We start from the raw sequence: 19,747 nt of genomic DNA, 5'->3' as shown, positions 1-19,747 counted from the left end.
TGTATATGGATGCCTGTGAATGATCAGCAGAGGGGAGGTTAGAATGCAAAAGCTAGATGGTCGGAGTGGTTAGTCGTAGTAGAGTTCGTCACTCAGTCGTGTCTGACTCTGCAACTCCATGGACTGTAGCCCACCAGGCTTCTCTGTCCATGGAATTCTCCAGGCAAGAATACTGGTGTGGGTAGCCATTCCCTTCTCCAGGAGATCTTCCTAACCCAGGGATTGAACCCAGGTCTCCTGCATTACAGGTGTGTTCTTTTTTTTTTTTTTTTTTAACTTTACAATATTGTATTAATTTTGCCAAATATCGAAATGAATCCGCCACAGGTATACCTGTATTCCCCATCCTGAACCCTCCTCCCTCCTCCCTCCCCATACTCTCCCTCTGGGTCGTCCCAGTGCACCAGCCCCAAGCATCCAGTATCGTGTGTTCTTTACCATCTGAGCCACCAGGGTCAGAATGGTTAGCTAATCATAAAAGATTATATTCATTTTAATTTACAAGAAGCTATCTACCATGTACCTGTGGGACACTTGGAAGTAGTCAAAACTGGAAATAGTAATTTTTAAATTCTCAGGATCTGTTTGCTTTATATTGAAGTGTGGTTTTATATTCTAATTATTCAGCAAAGTATGCCTTGCTTCCTTGAATGCATATTTTGAGTTTCTGAGTTAAATCTTATGCAACCTGTTGATTTATTTCAATCTTATGCAGAAAGTGCTGCAAACAAAAAGAAATCAACTAATGAGAAATTATAAAAACGGACATAGTTGTAACACGGATAGAATAATGCTGCTTCTCAAACTGGAAAACAGCTTTTGCTTAAGTCTTCCAAATTTTTATTTCAGATGGGGAAATACTAGTTTTATGTTTTATTTGTCACTGTGTTTAATGAAGTAAAAACAGAAAATATTTCAGATAAGCTATTATTTTTGCATTTTTTCCTCCTTTCCAGAACATATGATTATTGAAGGATCACCGAGAAGAGGGTCTGGCATATACTAGTGTGAAATAACGGTCAATAGATTAGAGAACAAGTGAGTGGTTATAATTCATGGGTGATCCATCTTCATAAAGCGCTGGGCTCTAAAAACCAGGGAGAATAAGTAAACGGGACGGTGGAACTTTTCCAGGTGGCAGAATATACTGTTTGGCGGATGCTGGAGGGAATGTGTGTCTGTGTTAAAGAGAAGAGAAGAAATACCTTAAAAGGGGATCAGGATACTGAGAGTGAGGTGGTTGGCAGAATATTTTCAAAAGCATTTTATTGCTTTTCTTCTCACTGTGTATCGCATTTTACAACATTTTTAGATGGTGTGTATTTATGACTTAAGTCACATGAACATGAGTAAAAACAAAATCTGACAAGAGGTGCAAATCTAGCAATGCAATAGCAGGAAAACTCTGCTGGAAATTAAATTCACACAAAAATGAAGTATTTTCTTTGTAGGCAGTGATGTCTCCACCCAGCCATCGACCTCAGAGTTTGCTCTGTGTGTGTGCGTTTGTGTTGTTGCATTGAATTTACTTACACACAACCAGTGGGGCTCTTCGAAATATTTTATGCTTAATTCCATTTTAATTAGAGGGAATATTACTGTTTTTACTTGTGATATCATGAATAAGTAACATTGATGTTTGCTTTATTTCAACTTTCCCTGAGAATGAATTTGAATAAAACCATCACATTTGTGACCTAAAGTAATCTCTTGGGCAACAGGCATAATGGCAGAGTTCATCTGTGCCAGGTTGCAGGTTTGAAACAAATTGACGGCTCAAGTGATAAATTCCTGGAATTGGAGGAGGGGTCAGCACACATAAAAACACTCGCATAACCTTCACCACAGCAGCACGAATGGTGTTCCACGGCCGTGCTCACCTCATAATGTGCAGGAGGGTTTATCAGGCTAAACAGACCATATGGTGAAATGAATCCTTAAATTGAAAAACAGAGAGGCATTTTAAAAGTGTCAAAGAGGAGATAAAGTCATCTACACATTTCTGTAGAGAAGGTGCAAAAATGACAAATCTGAAAAGTAAAAATATGGCTTGATGAAAAAAAATTAAAAATTCAGAACCCTGATGATGGTGAATTTCAAAATTTCGGAAAATGTACATCCAATTTGGCTTTCACAGATTTATTATGTAAGAAAATTATGTCAGCCATTTTTTTGTTTTAGAAAAATACGATTTATGTCATAACTAAAAGCATAATTCTGTCTGGTTCTGTTCAGTGTTTTGCTCATGTTATGATTTCTTCAAAGTGGAAAGAAAAGAAAACACAGCTTGTTTCATTGACAGGAAGCACAAGTGGGCTAGAAAATTTGGTTGTCACCATTGAACTGTGTTAGTTGCCAAAGCATGTGCCACTCTGGAATGATTTTAGAATAAAAAAGACCATGTAAAAATTGTTTGAGGATGTCAGTGAAGCTCAGTCTTAAAAGAGATAAGCATTCCAAGTTCCTTGATTTTCTCTTCCTTAATCAGGAACAAACAGACTAGGAAAGAGCTGGGTGACATTGTCTGCGGTGTCTACCTACTCTTCAAATAAACAACTTCACCTGACTATAGAAGGGACAGGTGTTTGTCAGTCTTTTGTTTATTGGGAAATAAAGGACCAGAGAGCCCCAACCGCATGAAAAATAGGCGACTGCGTTGAATATGGCATCTGCTCTCCGCTAATGTAATTTCTTCAGCTTAATTGCTTTCTGACAGCAAGCCCTGGATTTCTCAGAAGCCTTCTGTCCAGTATTTAGCTGCAGAAGATTCTCCCAGGCCTCTTTATTGATGCCACAACCAGAACATTTAAATTATATAACCATGTACATCATGTTTTTGTTCTAAGTATTTCAGATTATATGGATATAGGTATAGCTATGAATGTACATACATGTGTGTCTGTTCTCAATAAATAAATCATCACAGGCTAATGGTGGAACTTAGAAATACGTTTGAACATGCATAAGTATTAATTCCTTGTCTGAAATCTTTATTCAATATACAGAATACATGCACACAACTCTGCTATTCCATCCTCATTTTTGGAACTTGAAGGTTTGCCTATAGTACAAGGACTATTTCCCAGTGGAGAATTGAGCAACATGGTGAAATTATAATGAAAATTATGGTCATCTAGAGTCACAACATGTTCTCTTATAATTAATTTTGATGAAGAAATATATGAGGGCTTTATTTCTAATTCTCTCTGTAAAGAGAGTAAAAAATATTAAATTATGGAACAACATTGCTATGGGCACAGAAGAATTTAGATTAAAACCACGTTCCACCTTTAGAAGTGTCTGGGGTTCTTTCAGAATTTAAGTCTTTTCAGACAATAGAATCACCATGCAGTGTTCTCTTACTCCCCTTATTCTGTCCTGAAATATATTTCTGCATAATCTCAGTGTGTGTACTGGGTCATATGTGCCTATTTCAGAATGTTGGAAAACAAAATGTCTGTGTTTCAGATTTTCCATAACTTTAGGAACACATATTCTGCTGGTTGTCTGACATGCTCTTTTTCCATATTTTGATTTTAGTAGGAAATATCTCTTTTCTGTGATGTAGGGGGAGCGATGCAGCAATTCATTTAGTGTTTAGTATTCTCAAATATGAGGCAGGTAAAATATCTACCCAAGGAATAGGAATGCTATCAAGAGTGATGGATAGTAGCCCACTTGTAAAACTAGGAAACACACACAAATACATGCATAATTACAAAACTTTGGAAAATTAAAATAATGGAATTTGTTAAAATATCCTAAGCAATTGATGACTTATATACATTTATTTATTTTGGTAATCCATCTGAATTTTCTCTCCCCTTCTCCACCCCATCACCTTTGGTTTCACTCTCTTTATAAACAGATACTCATTGGGAAAGATCTTGATGCTGGGAAAGATTGAAGGCAAAAGGAGATAGCGGGCAGCAGAGGATGAGATGGTTAGATCGTATCACTGACTCAATGGACTTGAATTTGAGCAAACTCCAGAAGATAGTGGAGGACAGAAGAGCCTGGTGTGCTGCAGTCCATGGGGTCACAAAGAGTTGGATACAACTTAGCAGCTGAACAGCAACAACAAAAGCAACAACAAAAACTAAAAAGATAGTCTATTGATTGGAACTTATGATCAGGCAAAGTTCTTAAATTTTTATACTATCATTTTAATTTTGCAATCTCTATTGATTTATGACTCTGTAGCATTTAAACATATAGATTAGGAACAAGAATTATGGCAGCAAATACCCTCACTCAAGTCCCTACTCTTTTGTTTACTACCTGTGTATTCTTGGGGCTTCCCTTGTGGCTCATCTGGTAAAGAATACACCTACAATGCAGGAGACCTGGGTTGGGAAGATCCCTTGGAGAAGGGAAAGGCCACCCACCCCAGTATTCTGGCCTGGAGAACTCCATGGATTGTATAGAGTTCAAAAGAGGTTGCATGAACCATGGTTGCAGAGTCGGACACAACTGAATGACTTTCACTTTCATTCTTGCACTATCTCCTTTCCTTCTCTGATCCTCACTCATTATCTTAAAGTGTGTTTGTACCCATTGCACCAGGAATGCTTGCAGACTCCATGGCACAGATCCTGGCACAGGTAAATACCCACTACCTGTCAGCCAGCACCAGTAGTCATGATGAGGCTGATGGCAACTGTATGGTAGAGATGAAAGATTTGACCGACTTTTCTCACTCAGTTGTATTTGGCCCTTAATTTCCTTTACCATCTCACAGTGGAAAGAGGAAACACTTGTCTGAAAAATATTTGAGCCTTTATTTCCTACTGTTGTAGTCGAGATGTCTTCGACAAATTTACTAATCCACAGACCCTTCGTTTTCTGTCTGAAGAGGCCATTCCTAGTCTCTCTGTGTAATGGGGACTATTGGTAGCACATTGTTTAAGGGACTGTATTGAAAACTACATGAACTAGTGCAAGTAAAGATGCTTTGTAAACTGTAAGATTCCAAAAATTTAAAATTATTTATTTTGTCTCAAATGTTTAAGTAGATATATAAATTCTTAGACATAATACATAATCATGACCGGAGGAGTTGTTGATATGTAAATATTTCAGTCCCTGTGAGTTTGGGGAGGGATGGTGTGATTAATACATCTGCACTTTAAAAAAGGAAAAACAAAATAGCAGTGTGGTTACTAGAGAACATTTAGAGGATGCATGAACTACAAAGTAGAAATACCCTGAAGCCATGGGGGGAAGGAACAGCAAAGAAGTTGCTAAGTGATGGGGATAAAAAGAGGTCTAAGATCAGTGATAGGTCCTGAGATTAAATTATGACTCATGAATAATCTGAAGATGGCAGTTATCTTCTTCACAGGTTTGCCCTATTGAAATAAAATTGATTTCTGAATATTCCTGTTACATTTGACCCAAAATAAAACCAAATGAAAAAATTCATTCCAGACAAAAATAAATATCAGCAAAAGAAAAAAACATAGATATATATAAGGGTCTTACCTGTAAGTTGAAGGACTGAATATTAGAAGATCTCACACAGAATACTCTCAACATTTTAACATTCTTTTCTGTAAATAAAAAACTAAAATTAAGGTAGTGTAATGATGGCTATCTGTTCCATTTACTTTAAAATCTTTTTTCCCCTTTGAGGTGGTCTTGGTAAATTAAGAGTAATTTGGTGAAGATGAGTTGTCACTGTCATCATTAGTGAAAAAATTTTAGTCAATTACATTTAGTATCAAATTATTTTAAAAGCAGTTTGTTAAATGACAGAGTTAATATTTTTCAACTTGATTGTTTATATTCAATGCCGAGTTCAAGAATGAAACAGTTTAGTCAGACAACAGGATTCTTGTATTTACACAAAACTGTACACCTGAAAATGGTTAAAATGATAAATTTTATGATATGTGTATTTAACCACAATGAAAAAATGAAAAAACAAGAATGTTTTTGCATTTTGTATTTGTATTTTACTATAAAGTTTGAAGACTTGTATGATTAATAGCAGTTCTTTAATTCCAAATTAAAACATTCTCAAAAAGGAAAAAGAAAGTATTAAAAGCATGCCTGTAATAGTTTAGACAAAATACTCTAAATCATAGAAAATTACTTGTAAAATATTAATTATAAGAACCAATGAAATATATACTGTAGTATTAGGGTTTCTGCTCCTTCCATCTTGTCATTTCAGCCTTAATGTTGAATTCAGAAAACCTAGAAAATGATTCACTTAAAGGAAAAAGGAGACAATGTAAGGACATTACTAGGCTCAGTTTCATCGTGTGAATCGGTGGGTGGCCAGGAACTGAGCATTTTGGGAGAAGCAGCCGAGCTTGTCTGGGGATGCCTGGGGAGAGCTGGTCAGTCTTCAAACCTGCTAAGCCGCAACCACAGACCAGAGGCAGAGCCTGGAGTCAGCCAGAGGACAAAACAAGCCAAGAAAGGAAGCCATTTCCTCTACTCAGTGCCTCCACCTGCATCACAAACACTTAGAGCCCTTATTATGTCCAGCTCTGAGCTGCTCTTGTGAACTTACAGCAGCTAACTGAATGGGTGAAGGAAAATCTCAGAGGCAAGCTGGTCAGGAAACTGGAAACCCAGCCTGTTGGATAAGTCATCCATGTAAATGATAAAGGAATCACAATTATAGATATGAAACTTGAGATATGGAAACCTAGACACATATTCATCTCATCCCTAGGGAAAATAAAACATATCATGAAAGAGAAGGGAAGAATGAGGAGAGAGAAGTGGGACGTTACTAAAGCATCCAGTTGAGTTGTCCCAGAATATTTACTTGAGTAGCATCTCAAGGGACTAGTGATTTAAGGAATCCTGTTTGGAAAATGCTGTACTGGATGTATTACCATTAAATCCTGGGGAAAAAAAATAAAAAAACAAAAATACTTTCTATGTCACTGACTTTACTTTCATTTGAAAATACTGGACAGTGCAAATAGAAGGTAAAATAAAATAAATGTTGGGCTGGTTGAAGTACAGTTATCATTAATATATAGTTAAAAATTGATTTTCTAAATTGTAAACTCAAGATATTTTTTTAACATTTCCCTGTGCTTTTTTCTTTATATTGATGTTATATTTTTTAAAATATAAAGATTAACAACAATGTCGAATTTATGTCAAAATACATTAGATGGTGCTGTGCTGTGTTGCGTCTGACTCTTTGGGACCCTATGGACTGCAGTCCGCCAGGCTCCTCTGTCTATGGTATTCTTCAGGCAAGAATACTGGAGCGGGTTGTCATGCCCTCCTCCAGGAGATCTTCCCAACCCAGGGGTAGAACCCAGGTCTCCCGCATTGCTAGGTGGATTCTTTACCAGCTGATCTACCAAGGAAGCCCAGATTAGATGGTAATTAAAGGCAATTTAAACTTTTTGAAATATGTTCTATACTAGACGGGGGATCCTGGAAGGCTGCAGTCCATGGGGTCGCTGAGGGTCAGGCACGACTGAGCGACTTCACTTTCACTTTTCACTTTCATGCATTGGAGAAGGAAATGGCAACCCACTCCAGTGTTCTTGCCTGGAGAATCCCAGGGACGGGGGAGCCTGATGGGCTGCTGTCTATGGGGTCGCACAGAGTCGGACACGACTGAAGCGACTTAGCAGCAGCAGCAGACTGCAAAGAAAATAAATAACTAATCAAAGTAGAAAATAGACTCACTTGTAACTTTGATAATTATTATGCTAACTACCTATGCACGCATGTGTGTGTGCTCAGTTGTGTCCGACTCTTCGTGACCACATGGACTGTAGCCTACCAGGCTCTTATGTCCATGGGATTTCTCAGGCATGAATACTAGAGTGGGCTGCCATTTCCTTCTCCCCGGGGACCTTCCTGATCCAGGGATCGAAACCCAAATCTCTTTATGTCTCCAGCATTGGCAGGTGGGTTCTTTACCACTGCACTACCTGGGAAGCCCTATGTATGAAGAATAAAATGTAATAATAAATCCAAAAACATGTTGAATATATTCTAATAAATTTCTCTCTAAAAATCTTGAAGTAAGTGTAAAATAAAGAAAATCTAGAAATCAAAGACCAGAAATAGTCAAAATAATAATAAAAGTATTTGGTGTAAGAACTTAAGAAAATAGCCTTCCTTTTCTGGTAAGCGGCCTGAGGTGACCCCTAAAAATGGTGCGCTATTCACTTGACCCAGAAAACCCCACAAAATCATGCAAATCAAGAGGTTCAAATCTTCGTGTTCACCTTAAGAACACTTGTGAAACCGCCCAGGCCATAAAGGGTATGCATATCCGAAAAGCCACCAAGTATCTGAAGGATGTCACTTTAAAGAAGCAATGTGTGCCATTCCGTCGTTACAACGGTGGAGTTGGTAGGTGTGCATAGGCCAAACAGTGGGGCTGGATGCAGGGTCGGTGGCCCAAAAAGAGTGCTGAATTTTTACTACACGTGCTCAGAAATGCAGAGACTGATGCTGAACTTAAGGGCTTAGATGTAGATTCTCTGGTCATTGAGCACATCCAAGTGAACAAAGCCCCCAAGATGCGGCACAGGACTTAGAGAGCTCACGGTCGGATCAGCCCCTACATGAGCTCTCCCTGCCACATTGAGATGATCCTTACTGAAAAAGAACAGATTGTTCCTAAACCGGAAGAGGAGGTTGCACAGAAGAAAAAGATATCCCAGAAGAAACTGAAGAAACAAAAACTTATGGCCTGGGAATAAATGCCACAAAAAATAAATGCAAATAAAAGTAAAAAAAAAAAAAGAACTTAAGAAAATAATAACAGCAACAAGTGAATGGAATTAATTTAAGAAAAAAAGCAGAAATTTGGGGATGAGTTCATTTATAGTATTATTATGTTCAACCTATCATGAAATGAAAGAACATAGAACAAGACAAAGATACACAGTATTTTTTCCAATATTGTCCTATCACCTAAAAATACATAACAATAAAAATTATAAAAATGCATTTCTGAGAAGAAAATTATTTTAAATTTATTATTCTATGATACATTAACTTTCTGTTTATAAAACCAATAAATTAAATTTAACTATATTAGATTTAATACTGATGTTTTGAATGAATATTTTGCAAAGTAAATATGCAGCAAATTAAAATTTTGTACTTTCCACTGATACCCAATTCAGAATTGTCAGGGTAAAATAGCTTTCTTAGTAGTGAAAGGAATAGTACAAAGAAAACTATACCTAGGCACATTATATTTCTGTAAAACAATATCAACTAGTCAAGGCAGAGTTGTTTTAACTGAAAATATTTGCTAAGTAGAAATGCATTTTAAAAATGAAGTCTAAGTTACAGCATCTTCAAATGACAGTGGATAGAGTTTGTCAACAGAAAAACTACTCAAAAAGAGATTTAAAAAGTATATTATTAAGAGAGAACCAAAATTTTCCCTGGAGGAGGTAGAGGATATATGAACAAATGGGAAAGCTTAAAAAAATCTTTGAAAAGGAAGTATTTGGATTTCCCTTTTGGACAATTGTGCACTTAAAACAATAATATTAATATTTGATGGGATATATGCATGTAAAGTAAAGTATACAACCACCATAGTTAGAATTTCAGAAGTTGGGTCAATGGAGTTGGAGTTGGATTTGAATGTCCTGTATTTTTCTGATTGTACTAAAAGTTATATTTTTCATTAGACTTTCCTAAGGCAAGAGTGCATATCTTGTCAAGATGTCCACTAAAAAAATATGTGAAAAAGACAGGCCAATGAAGAAAAAATAAAATTATAGTAAGTAATTAATAATTAATGGAAAAGTACAAGGAAAGTGAGAAAAGGAAACAATATATATATGGTGTTAATAGAAAGAAAACAGTAATGTGATCAATTTAAACCCTAAAGAGTAGTAATTGTACACATTCAGAATGAATTCAGGAGAAAAATTATGTGATTCTTAAATGTAGATATCTTTGTTTCTTAGCTTCAGCTACTGGAATAAAATATCATGGACTGGGATCTTAAAAGATTTATTGATTTTTTTTTCTTTCATGAAAGTGAAAGTGAAGTTGCTCAGTCATGTCCAACTCTTTGCAACCCTGTGGACTATAGCCTACCAGGCTTCTCTGTCCATGGGATTTTCCAGGCAAGAGTACTAGATTGGGTTGCCATTTCCTTCTCCAGAGGATCTTCCCGACCCGGGGATGGAACCTGGGTCTCCCGCATTATAGGCAGATGTTTTACCATCTGAGCCACCAGGGAAGTCATTGGTGCCATGTTTAAGAATGCTTCACTAATTTCTCTTTCTGTTTTCTCATTATTAGTGTATAGGAGTGCAAGGGATTTCTGTGTGTTGATTTTATATCCTGCAACTTTACTATAGTCATTGATTAGTTCTAGTAGTTTTCTGGTGGAGTCTTTAGGGTTTTCTATGTAGAGGATCATGTCATCTGCAAATAGTGAGAGTTTTACTTCTTCTTTTCCAATTTGGATTCCTTTTATTTCTTTTTCTGCTCTGATTGCTGTGGCCAAAACTTCCAAAACTATGTTGAATAGTAATGGTGAAAGTGGGTACCCTTGTCTTGTTCCTGACTTTAGAGGAAATGCTTTCAATTTTTCACGATTGAGGATAATGTTTGCTGTGGGTTTGTCATATATAGCTTTTATTATGTTGAGGTATGTTCCTTCTATTCCTGCTTTCTGGAGAGTTCTTATCATAAATGGATGTTGAATTTTGTCAAAGGCTTTCTCTGCATCTATTGAGATAATCATATGGTTTTTATTTTTCAATTAGTTAATGTGGTGTATTACATTGATTGATTTGTGGATACTGAAGAATCCTTGCATCTGTGGGATAAAGCCCACTTGGTCATGGCGTATGATCTTTTTAATGTGTTGTTGGATTCTGATTGCTAGAATTTTGTTAAGGATTTTTGCATCTATGTTCATCAGTGATATTGGCCTGTAGTTTTCTTTTTTTGTGGCATCTTTGTCAGGTTTTGGTATTAGGGTGATGGTGGCCTCATAGAATGAGTTTGGAAGTTTACCTTCCTCTGCAATTTTCTGGAAGAGTTTGAGCAGGATAGGTGTTAGCTGTTCTCTAAATTTTTGGTAGAATTCAGCTGTGAAGCCGTCTGGACCTGGGCTTTTGTTTGCTGGAAGATTTTTGATTGCAGTTTCAATTTCCGTGCTTGTGATGGGTCTGTTAAGATTTTCTATTTCTTTCTGGTCCAGTTTCGGAAAGTTGTACTTTTCTAAGAATTTGTCCATTTCTTCCACGTTGTTCATTTTATTGGCATATAATTGTCGATAGTAGTCTCTTATGATCCTTTGTATTTCTGTGTTGTCTGTTGTGATCTCTCCATTTTCATTTCTAATTTTATTGATTTGATTTTTCTCCCTTTGTTTCTTGATGAGTCTGGCTAATGGTTTTTCAATTTTATTTATCCTTTCAAAGAACCAGCTTTTGGCTTTGTTGATTTTTGCTACGGTCTCTTTTGTTTCTTTTGCATTTATTTCTGCCCTAATTTTTAAGATTTCTTTCCTTCTACTAACCCTGGGGTTCTTCATTTCTTCCTTTTCTAGTTGCTTTAGGTGTAGAGTTAGGTTATTTATTTGACTTTTTTCTTGTTTCTTGAGGTATGCCTGTATTGCTATGAACTTTCCCCTTAGGACTGCTTTTACAGTGTCCCACAGGTTTTGGGTTGTTGTGTTTTCATTTTCATTCGTTTCTATGCAAATTTAAAGAGGACACTAATAGATGGAGAAATATACCATGTTCATGGATTGGAAGAATCAATATAGTGAAAATGAGTATACTACCCAAAGCAATTTATAGATTCAATGCAATCCCTATCATGCTACCAACGGTATTCTTCACAGAGCTAGAACAAATAATTTCACAATTTGTACGGAAATACAAAAAACCTCGAATAGCCAAAGCTATCTTGAGAAAGAAGAATGAAGCTGGAGGAATCAACCTACCTGACGTCAGACTCTACTACAAAGCCACAGTTATCAAGACAGTATGGTACTGGCACAAAGACAGAAATATAGATCAATGGAACAAAACAGAGAGCCCAGAGATAAATCCACGCACATATGGACACCTTACCTTTGACAAAGGAGGCAAGAATATACAATGGATTAAAGACAATCTCTTTAACAAGTGGTGCTGGGAAAACTGGTCAACCACTTGTAAAAAAATGAAACTAGAACACTTTCTAACACCATACACAAAAATAAACTCTAAATGGGTTAAAGATCTAAATGTAAGACCAGAAACTATAAAACTCCTAGAGGAGAACATAGGCAAAACACTCTCCGACATACATCACAGCAAGATCCTCTTTGACCCACCTCCCAGAATATTGGAAATAAAATCAAAAATAAATAAATGGGACCTAATTAAACTTAAAAGCTTCTGCACAACAAAGGAAACCATTAGCAAGGTGAAAAGGCAGCTTTTCACTTTTCAGCTTTTCAGAATGGGAGAAAATAATAGCAAATGAAGCAACTGACAAACGACTAATCTCAAAAATATACAAGCAACTCCTACAGCTCAACTCCAGAAAAATAAATGACCCAATCAAAAAATGGGCCAAAGAACTAAATAGACATTGCTCCGAAGAAGACATACAGATGGCTAACAAACACATGAAAAGATGCTCAACATCACTCATTATCAGAGGAATGCAAATCAAAACCACTATGAGGTACCATTTCATGCCAGTCAGAATGGCTGCGATCCAAAAGTCTACAAATAATAAATGCTGGAGAGGGTGTGGAGAAAAGGGAACCCTCTTACACTGTTCGTGGGAATGCAAACTGGTACAGCCACTATGGAGAACAGTGTGGAGATTCCTTAAAAAACTGGAAATAGAACTGCCTTATGATCCAGCAATCCCACTGCTGGGCATACACCGAGGAAACCAGAAGGGAAAGAGACACATGTACCCCAATGTTCATCGCAGCACTGTTTATAATAGCCAGGACATGGAAGCAACCTAGATGTCCATCAGCAGATGAATGGATAAGAAAGCTGTGGTACATATACACAATGGAGTATTATTCAGCCATTAAAAAGAATACATTTGAATCAGTTCTAATGAGGTGGATGAAACTGGAGCCTATTATACAGAGTGAAGTAAGCCAGAAAGAAAAACACCAATACAGTATACTAATGCATATATATGGAATTTAGAAAGATGGTAACAATAACCCTATGTACGAGACAGTGAAAGAGACACTGATGTATAGAACAGTCTTATGGACTCTGTGGGAGAGGGAGAGGATGGGAAGATTTGGGAGAATGGCATTGAAGCATGTATAATATCATGTATGAAACGAGTCGCCAGTCCAGGTTTGATGCACGATACTGGATGCTTGGGGCTGGTACACTGGGATGACCCAGAGGGATGGTATGGGGAGGAGGAGGGAGGAGGGTTCAGGATGGGGAACATATGTATACCTGTGGCGGATTCATTTCGATATTTGGCAAAACCAATACAATATTGTAAAGTTTAAAAATAAAATTAAAAAAAAAGAAAACAAAGAATAAAATATGACAGACCTAAAAAAAATAAAAAAGAATGCTTCACTAGTTTTGAAATCCTGAAGATTTTCTCCTATGTTTTCTTCCCCAAATTTTAAAGTTTTATTTTAAATCCATGATCTATTTTAAGTTCTTTTTTTTCCCTTAAAAGTGTAAGGTATAGGGTTCATGCTTATTTTGTGCCTGTTCAGTTTAGTTCAGTCACTCAGTCGTATCCGACTCTTTGTGACCACATGAATTGCAGCATGCCAGGCTTCCCTGTCCATCACCAACATCCCGGAGTTCACTCAAACTCATGTCCATCGAGTTGGTGATGCCATCCAGCCATCTCATCCTCTGTCGTCCCCTTCTCCTCCTGCCCCCAATCCCTCCCAGCATCAGGGTCTTTTCCAATGAGTCAACTCTTCGTGTGAAGTGGCCAAGGTATTGGAGTTTCAGCTTTAGCATCAGTCCTTCCAATGAACACCCAGGACTGATCTCCTTTAGGATGGACTGGTTGTACCTCCTTGCAGTCCAAGGGACTTTCAAGAGTCTTCTCCAACACCACAGTTCTAAAGCATCATAATTCTTCAGCGCTCAGCCTTCTTCAGAGTCCAACTCTCACTTCCATACATGACCACAGGAAAAACCATAGCCTTGACTAGATGGACCTTTGTTGGCAAAGTAATGTGTCTGCTTTTCAATATGCTATCTAAGTTGGTCATAACTTTCCTTCCAAGGAGTAAGCGTCTTTTAATTTCATGGCTGCAATCACCATCTGCAGTGATTTTGGAGCCCCCCAAAATAAAGTCAACCACTGTTTCCCCATCTGTTTCCCATGAAGTGATGGGACCAGATGCCATGATCTTTGTTTTCTGAATGTTGAGCTTTAAGCCAACTTTTTCACTCTTCTCTTTCACTTTCATCAAGAGGCTTTTTAGTTCCTCTTCACTTTCTGCCATAAGGGTGGTGTCATCTGCATATCTGAGGTTATTGATATTTCTCCTGACAATCTTGATTCCAGCTTGTGCTCTTCCAGCCCAGCATTTCTCATGATGTACTCTGCGTATAAGTTAAATAAACAGGATGACAATATACAGCCTTGATGTACTCTTTTTCCTATTTGGATGGTTCCAATAGGCTGTTGTTCCATGTCCAAGATGTCCAATTTTTAGTATTCTTAAAAAGGTTATTTTCCTACATTGAAATGCTTTTGCACATTTGCCAAAAGTCAATTGGTTAAAAACATCTGTTAGTCATAACTGTCTATCTTGATTTCTCCATTATATTCTTGTAATCTATGCTGCAACTCTTCTATAATGCAAAAATATGTTGATTACTGTATCTGGGTAGGAAGTCTTACAAGTGGATGGTGTGAAATCTATTTTATACTTTTGCAAAATTGTTTTGTCTATTCTAGTCCCTTTGTCTTTTCATACAAACTGCAGAATAAGCTTTATCTATGTCTGCAGTAATTGTGGTTGGAATTTGATTGGCCTACTTTGAAACTGTGCCTCAATTTGGAGAGGACTGGTGTCTTTACTGTTCTGAGTCTTCTAACTGTGAACGTAGTGGTCCTCTGTGTGATGTTCTTCAGTTTCTTTCGTTAGCATTTTGCATTTTCTTCATATTAATCCTTTACATGTTCTATTAGATTTACACTTAAATATTTCATTCTTTTGAAGTGAATGTAGTAGTGTTGTGTTTTTAAATTTGATTCCCACATATTCATTGCTAATACATAGAAACACAATATTTCATATTTGGGGATTTTAAAAAATAATCTTAGATTATTCTTCAGTGAGTCAAACCCATTACCATCTATTGCAGTGTAAGAAATATTGGGTTGTAATTTATAAACTTACCTCATATTTTATATTTTAATATCTTCTTTTTTTGTCTGACATACTTTTTCTTTGTATTTTTTCTCCAGTAATTTTCAAGGAGTTATACTTGGTAATTCAAATACTATAAATATATAGTATTATAATATTAATATATGTTAATATTTATATTACTCTAAGTTCAATATAGGAAATAAAATTGTAGCTATTAAATTCCTATCAAATGTGGAGATGCTTTCATACTAACACTTATAGCCAGCCTACTGCCTGCTAATATGTAATGTAATTTTCCTCAAGCCTTTCCTCAGGACTGAAATCTGGCATGCTGCAGTCCATGGGGTTGCAAAGAGTCAGACATGACTGAGCGACTGAACTTGAACTGATCTGAATTTTCCTCAATTATTTTAATTATGAAATTGTTCATAGTGGCATTGTATACCTAATTTTTAATTTTTAAACATTTATGTTGTTATAAAGAGCTGATTTGAAGAGCAAGTGAGTTGATCTTCATTAAATACTTAAAACTTGAGCTTTCCAGGGCAGAAACTCAATAGATGATGACAACTGTTATTAATAAACATATGTGGAATTTGTTTACACTTTTCACTATCAGTAACTTAGTTTCATAATGCCACTAAAAATCAGCCAACCAATTAACAAACAATAAGAAGAACAACAATAATAAGCTCCCTGTTCATCTTTCAGTTTACTGGAATATGACTTCAGATAAGTTTTCCAGAGTAAGTTTATACATAGCATACAAATGAAGCGTGGTCTTGTTTATATTGTTTAATATAGTTTGAATAGTTTTTTTCATAGTTTTAAAAATGTATTTATATTATATTTTATACAGTAAAAAGTTAATTAAAATTAAGATATTAAAATGTTTATAGTTTTATATGGTTTTACATGGTATAATTTTTGTTATTATAATTGATGTAATGAGCTATGAATTCCTTATTTACTTCAGCAGTCACAATTATTTCTCATGATTCTATAGATATTATTCCATGGTACCCTATCATCTAAAAATGTGCAAAAAAACTGAGGCTAAACTTCTTTTTTTTACTCTAGGGTATTAACTATCTAAAATCTTAAAATAACAGAGAAAAATGAGGGTTTCTCTTTGGTTTTGTAATACAGCTTTAGTTAGAGAGCACAATTCCACAACATGGACTGAATGTATTTGTCTGTCGATTCATTAGGCAATGAGACTTGTATAATGTGAACAGCTATTAGTCAAAATGCAATTGAAATCAGTAATTAATACTGCCATCTGGAACCAGTCCTGATTACCATGAAACAAAAGCTTCTGTACGTGGAACACAGCTGCTACGTTTGAGTGGATTTGTACTTATCCTAACAACTGGCACAGATATTGAAAGAAATATAAAATATACTGTACCGGTGACCAGGCAGTGAGAAGACTAGAAAAGACATCGAACATGAGCAAAACCTACATGTACATAAAGACAGGGTTTATTTGGTATTGTAAGGTCATTTAGATCTACTGGAGAAGGGATAGGCTACCCACTCCGGTATTCTTGAGCTTCTCTGGTGGCTCGGATGGTAAAGAATCCACCTGCAATTGGGGAGACCTGGGTTTCAATCCCTGGATTGAGAAGATCCCCTGGAGGAGGGCATGGCAACCCTCTCCAGTATTCTTGCCTGGAGAATCCCCATGGACAGAGGAGCCTGGCGAGCTACAGTCCATGGGGTCACAAAGAGTCGGACATGATTGAGCAGCTAAACACAAGGTAGTTTAGCTTTAAATTGTTTTTAATTGAAATTCTTGCTTTACAAAATGAATTTGTGTGTCTGAAATTTGATTAAGTTAACCTCAACTTTCCAATTGAAGAAATTGATTTTATAAAGCACTTTTGTTAAAACATCTTTATAAAATTATAACCTGCATAATTAAAAATAATTTGTGATCTGTGTGTATGCATATAGTTACTTCCTAGTTTATTCTGCTTTTAAAAGGGGGCAATTTCCCCATTCAGTGATACTCCAAAGTTCAAGGGGGTCTGTTTTTTAGATGTCTTGTTTTATAGGTTCAGGTTGTTTTTCAGTGCAAAAAAGTTTTCTTTGTTATTTTAATAAAATTTTTTCATTTTGCTTCATCTAGTTTAAAAAGTTATGAATGTTTATATTCCTGTCACTGATTTGAGCATCTTCAATGTGGATTAATCTCTTTTCATCTTTGATGCCATTTCAGTCTTTGCTGCATATTTTCCCTTCATTCTTTTAAGACCATCATATCTGTCTTCACCGCAGCCTGTTCCTGTTACAGCTGACCTGTCCTTTCCAGTTTCATTGAGCCCACTCTCCTTCCTAACAGAGTACAGAGAGGTGCTATCTACATGTTTAATGTAAATATTGAACAACAGTATGATATATCTCATCATGCTTTTTGTGATAGATTATCTTTTAATACCCTAGCCTTTTTTGGGGAGGCTCCCTTTTTAATATTTCTGTTTTGCTATATTTGAGCAGAAAAGAACTTAAAATTAATGTTTATTTCAAAATGATCATGGATTCTTATTTTCCCACATTTCTCTAATGCTATTAAACTTTTCATCTGAGATTTTAAACTTTATTCTGAGTTATTAATATATAGGCATAATAGCTTAGGCAGCCATAAGCCTTAAATAACAGACATTTATTTCTCACAGTCTTATAGGCTGGATGTACAACATCAAGGTGTTAACAAGGTCAGGTTCTGGTGAGAGCTTTATTCCCGGTTTGCCTTCTTGCTGTATCTCCACAGGGAGGAGAGAGAGCAAGTAAACTCTGTGGTGTCTTTTTTTCATAAGGTTCATGATCTCATTGTTAGGGACCCACCCTATGACCTCATCCAATCTTGTTTTCAAAGACCTGGCCTCCTAGTACCATTACAAAGGATGTTAGGGCTTCAACATAACAGCGTTCGTGGTGGGGTGGCAATAACATGCAGCCTATAGGAATAAGTTTAGTTCATTTAGCGCAGGATATACTTTGGAAAGGAGTGAGAGTTAATTCTATTTCTATGTAGTTTTCCAGTCTCTGTTTAGTAAAGTCAATTTCTTTGTGATTGCTTCAGGTTATTGCTTGCCTCTTCCTGGGCAAAACCTGTGAGCCATTGATCTGAGCTTGGGTGGCGACATTAGAACATTTTCCTAGACTTTATATAATTTTTTAAAAATAATTTTTACTAGTTAAGTTTATTTCTATTTAATTCTTTTTTGCTGTTGTAAATGGATTGTTTTCCTAATTTTCTTTTCAGATAATTTTTACAGGTATGTAGAAAGGCTACTGATTTTTGTAAGTTAATTTCGTATGGTGAAACTTAACTGAATTTTTAATTAGTTCTAACAGGTGTCTTATTTTTTGTGGAGTCTTTGGAATTTTCTACCTAGAACATCACACTGTGTAAACAGGGACAGTTTTATTTCTTCCTTTCTGATTTGGATGATTTTTATTTCTTCTTCTTGTTTAAGTGCTGTGCATAAAGTTCCACATATTATAGTGAATAGGAATGATGAGAGTGTACTTCCTGGTATTTCTCTTGATCTTTGAGGGAAAGCTCTTATTTTTTTCCACTGTTAGCTCTGGGCTTGTCATGTATAGTGTTTATTATGTTGGCATATTTGCTTTCTTCGACCAATTTGTCAAGCGTTTTTATCATGAAAGGATGTTGAATTTCATCAAATGTCTTTTCTCCATCTACTGAGATGTTTTTATCCTCAATTCTGTTTATGTAGTGTATTGTGTCCATCGATTTGCATATGTTGAGCTATGTTTGCATCACAGGGATAAATTTTAAGTTGATCATTCTTTTAATGTGCTCTTGGATTCAGTTTGCTGGTATTTTGTTGAGGATTTTGCATCTGTTCATCATGGAAACTGGCCTGAAGCTTTCTTTTCTTGTGGTATCTTTCTCTAGCTTTGGTATTAGGGTAATGATGGCCTCATGAAAGGATTTTGGAAGTGTTCCTCCTTTTCAAGTTTTTGGAAGTGTTTGAGAAGTTTTGTTGTTAATCTTTCTTTAAAAGTTCATTAGAATTCATCAGTAAAGTCCTGGGGTTATCTGTGTCTGGAAAATTTTTATTACTGATTTAATTTCTATACTGTCTGTAGATTCGTTCAGACTTTTATTTTCATGATTCAGTCTGGGTAGGTTGTATGTTTCTAGGAATTTATTCATTTCTTTTGGGTTGTCCCATTTGTTGGTATACAATTGTTTATAGTTGTCTCTTATGGATCTTTTCCTTTTCTTTGGCATAAGTTGTAATATCAGTTCTTTCATTTCCAGTTTTATTTGTCTTTTCTCTGTTTTACTTAGCCCACTTAAGGGGTTGAAAATCAGTTTATTTTTTCAAAAAAAAACAAGTCAGTTTTGTTGATTTTTTTCTATTGCTTTTCTATTCTCTTTGTCTTTTATTT

General features: G+C 36.1%; 1 long non-coding RNA gene and 1 pseudogene across 1 annotated transcript in view; one reads left to right on the top strand and one right to left on the bottom strand.

The window, feature by feature from the left end:
• Window positions 1–1,546: 1,546 nt before the first annotated feature.
• LOC132346914 (uncharacterized) overlaps window positions 1,547–19,747 on the bottom strand; it is a 32,203-nt gene continuing 14,002 nt past the window's right edge. Inside the window, exons 2-3 of the long non-coding RNA XR_009496913.1 lie at window positions 5,485–5,552; window positions 1,547–1,936 (exon numbers count right to left, since the gene is read on the bottom strand). This is a non-coding gene — a long non-coding RNA (uncharacterized lncRNA). The remainder of the gene's footprint in view (window positions 1,937–5,484; window positions 5,553–19,747) is intronic.
• On the top strand, window positions 8,120–8,721 carry LOC104973803 (large ribosomal subunit protein uL22-like; annotated as a pseudogene).

This window comes from Bos taurus, chromosome 13, assembly GCF_002263795.3.
Source record: "Bos taurus isolate L1 Dominette 01449 registration number 42190680 breed Hereford chromosome 13, ARS-UCD2.0, whole genome shotgun sequence".
Taxonomy (NCBI): domain Eukaryota; kingdom Metazoa; phylum Chordata; class Mammalia; order Artiodactyla; family Bovidae; genus Bos; species Bos taurus.
The sequence above is the reverse complement of the archived record's forward strand: the minus strand, read 5'-3'. Positions and strand labels throughout refer to the sequence as shown.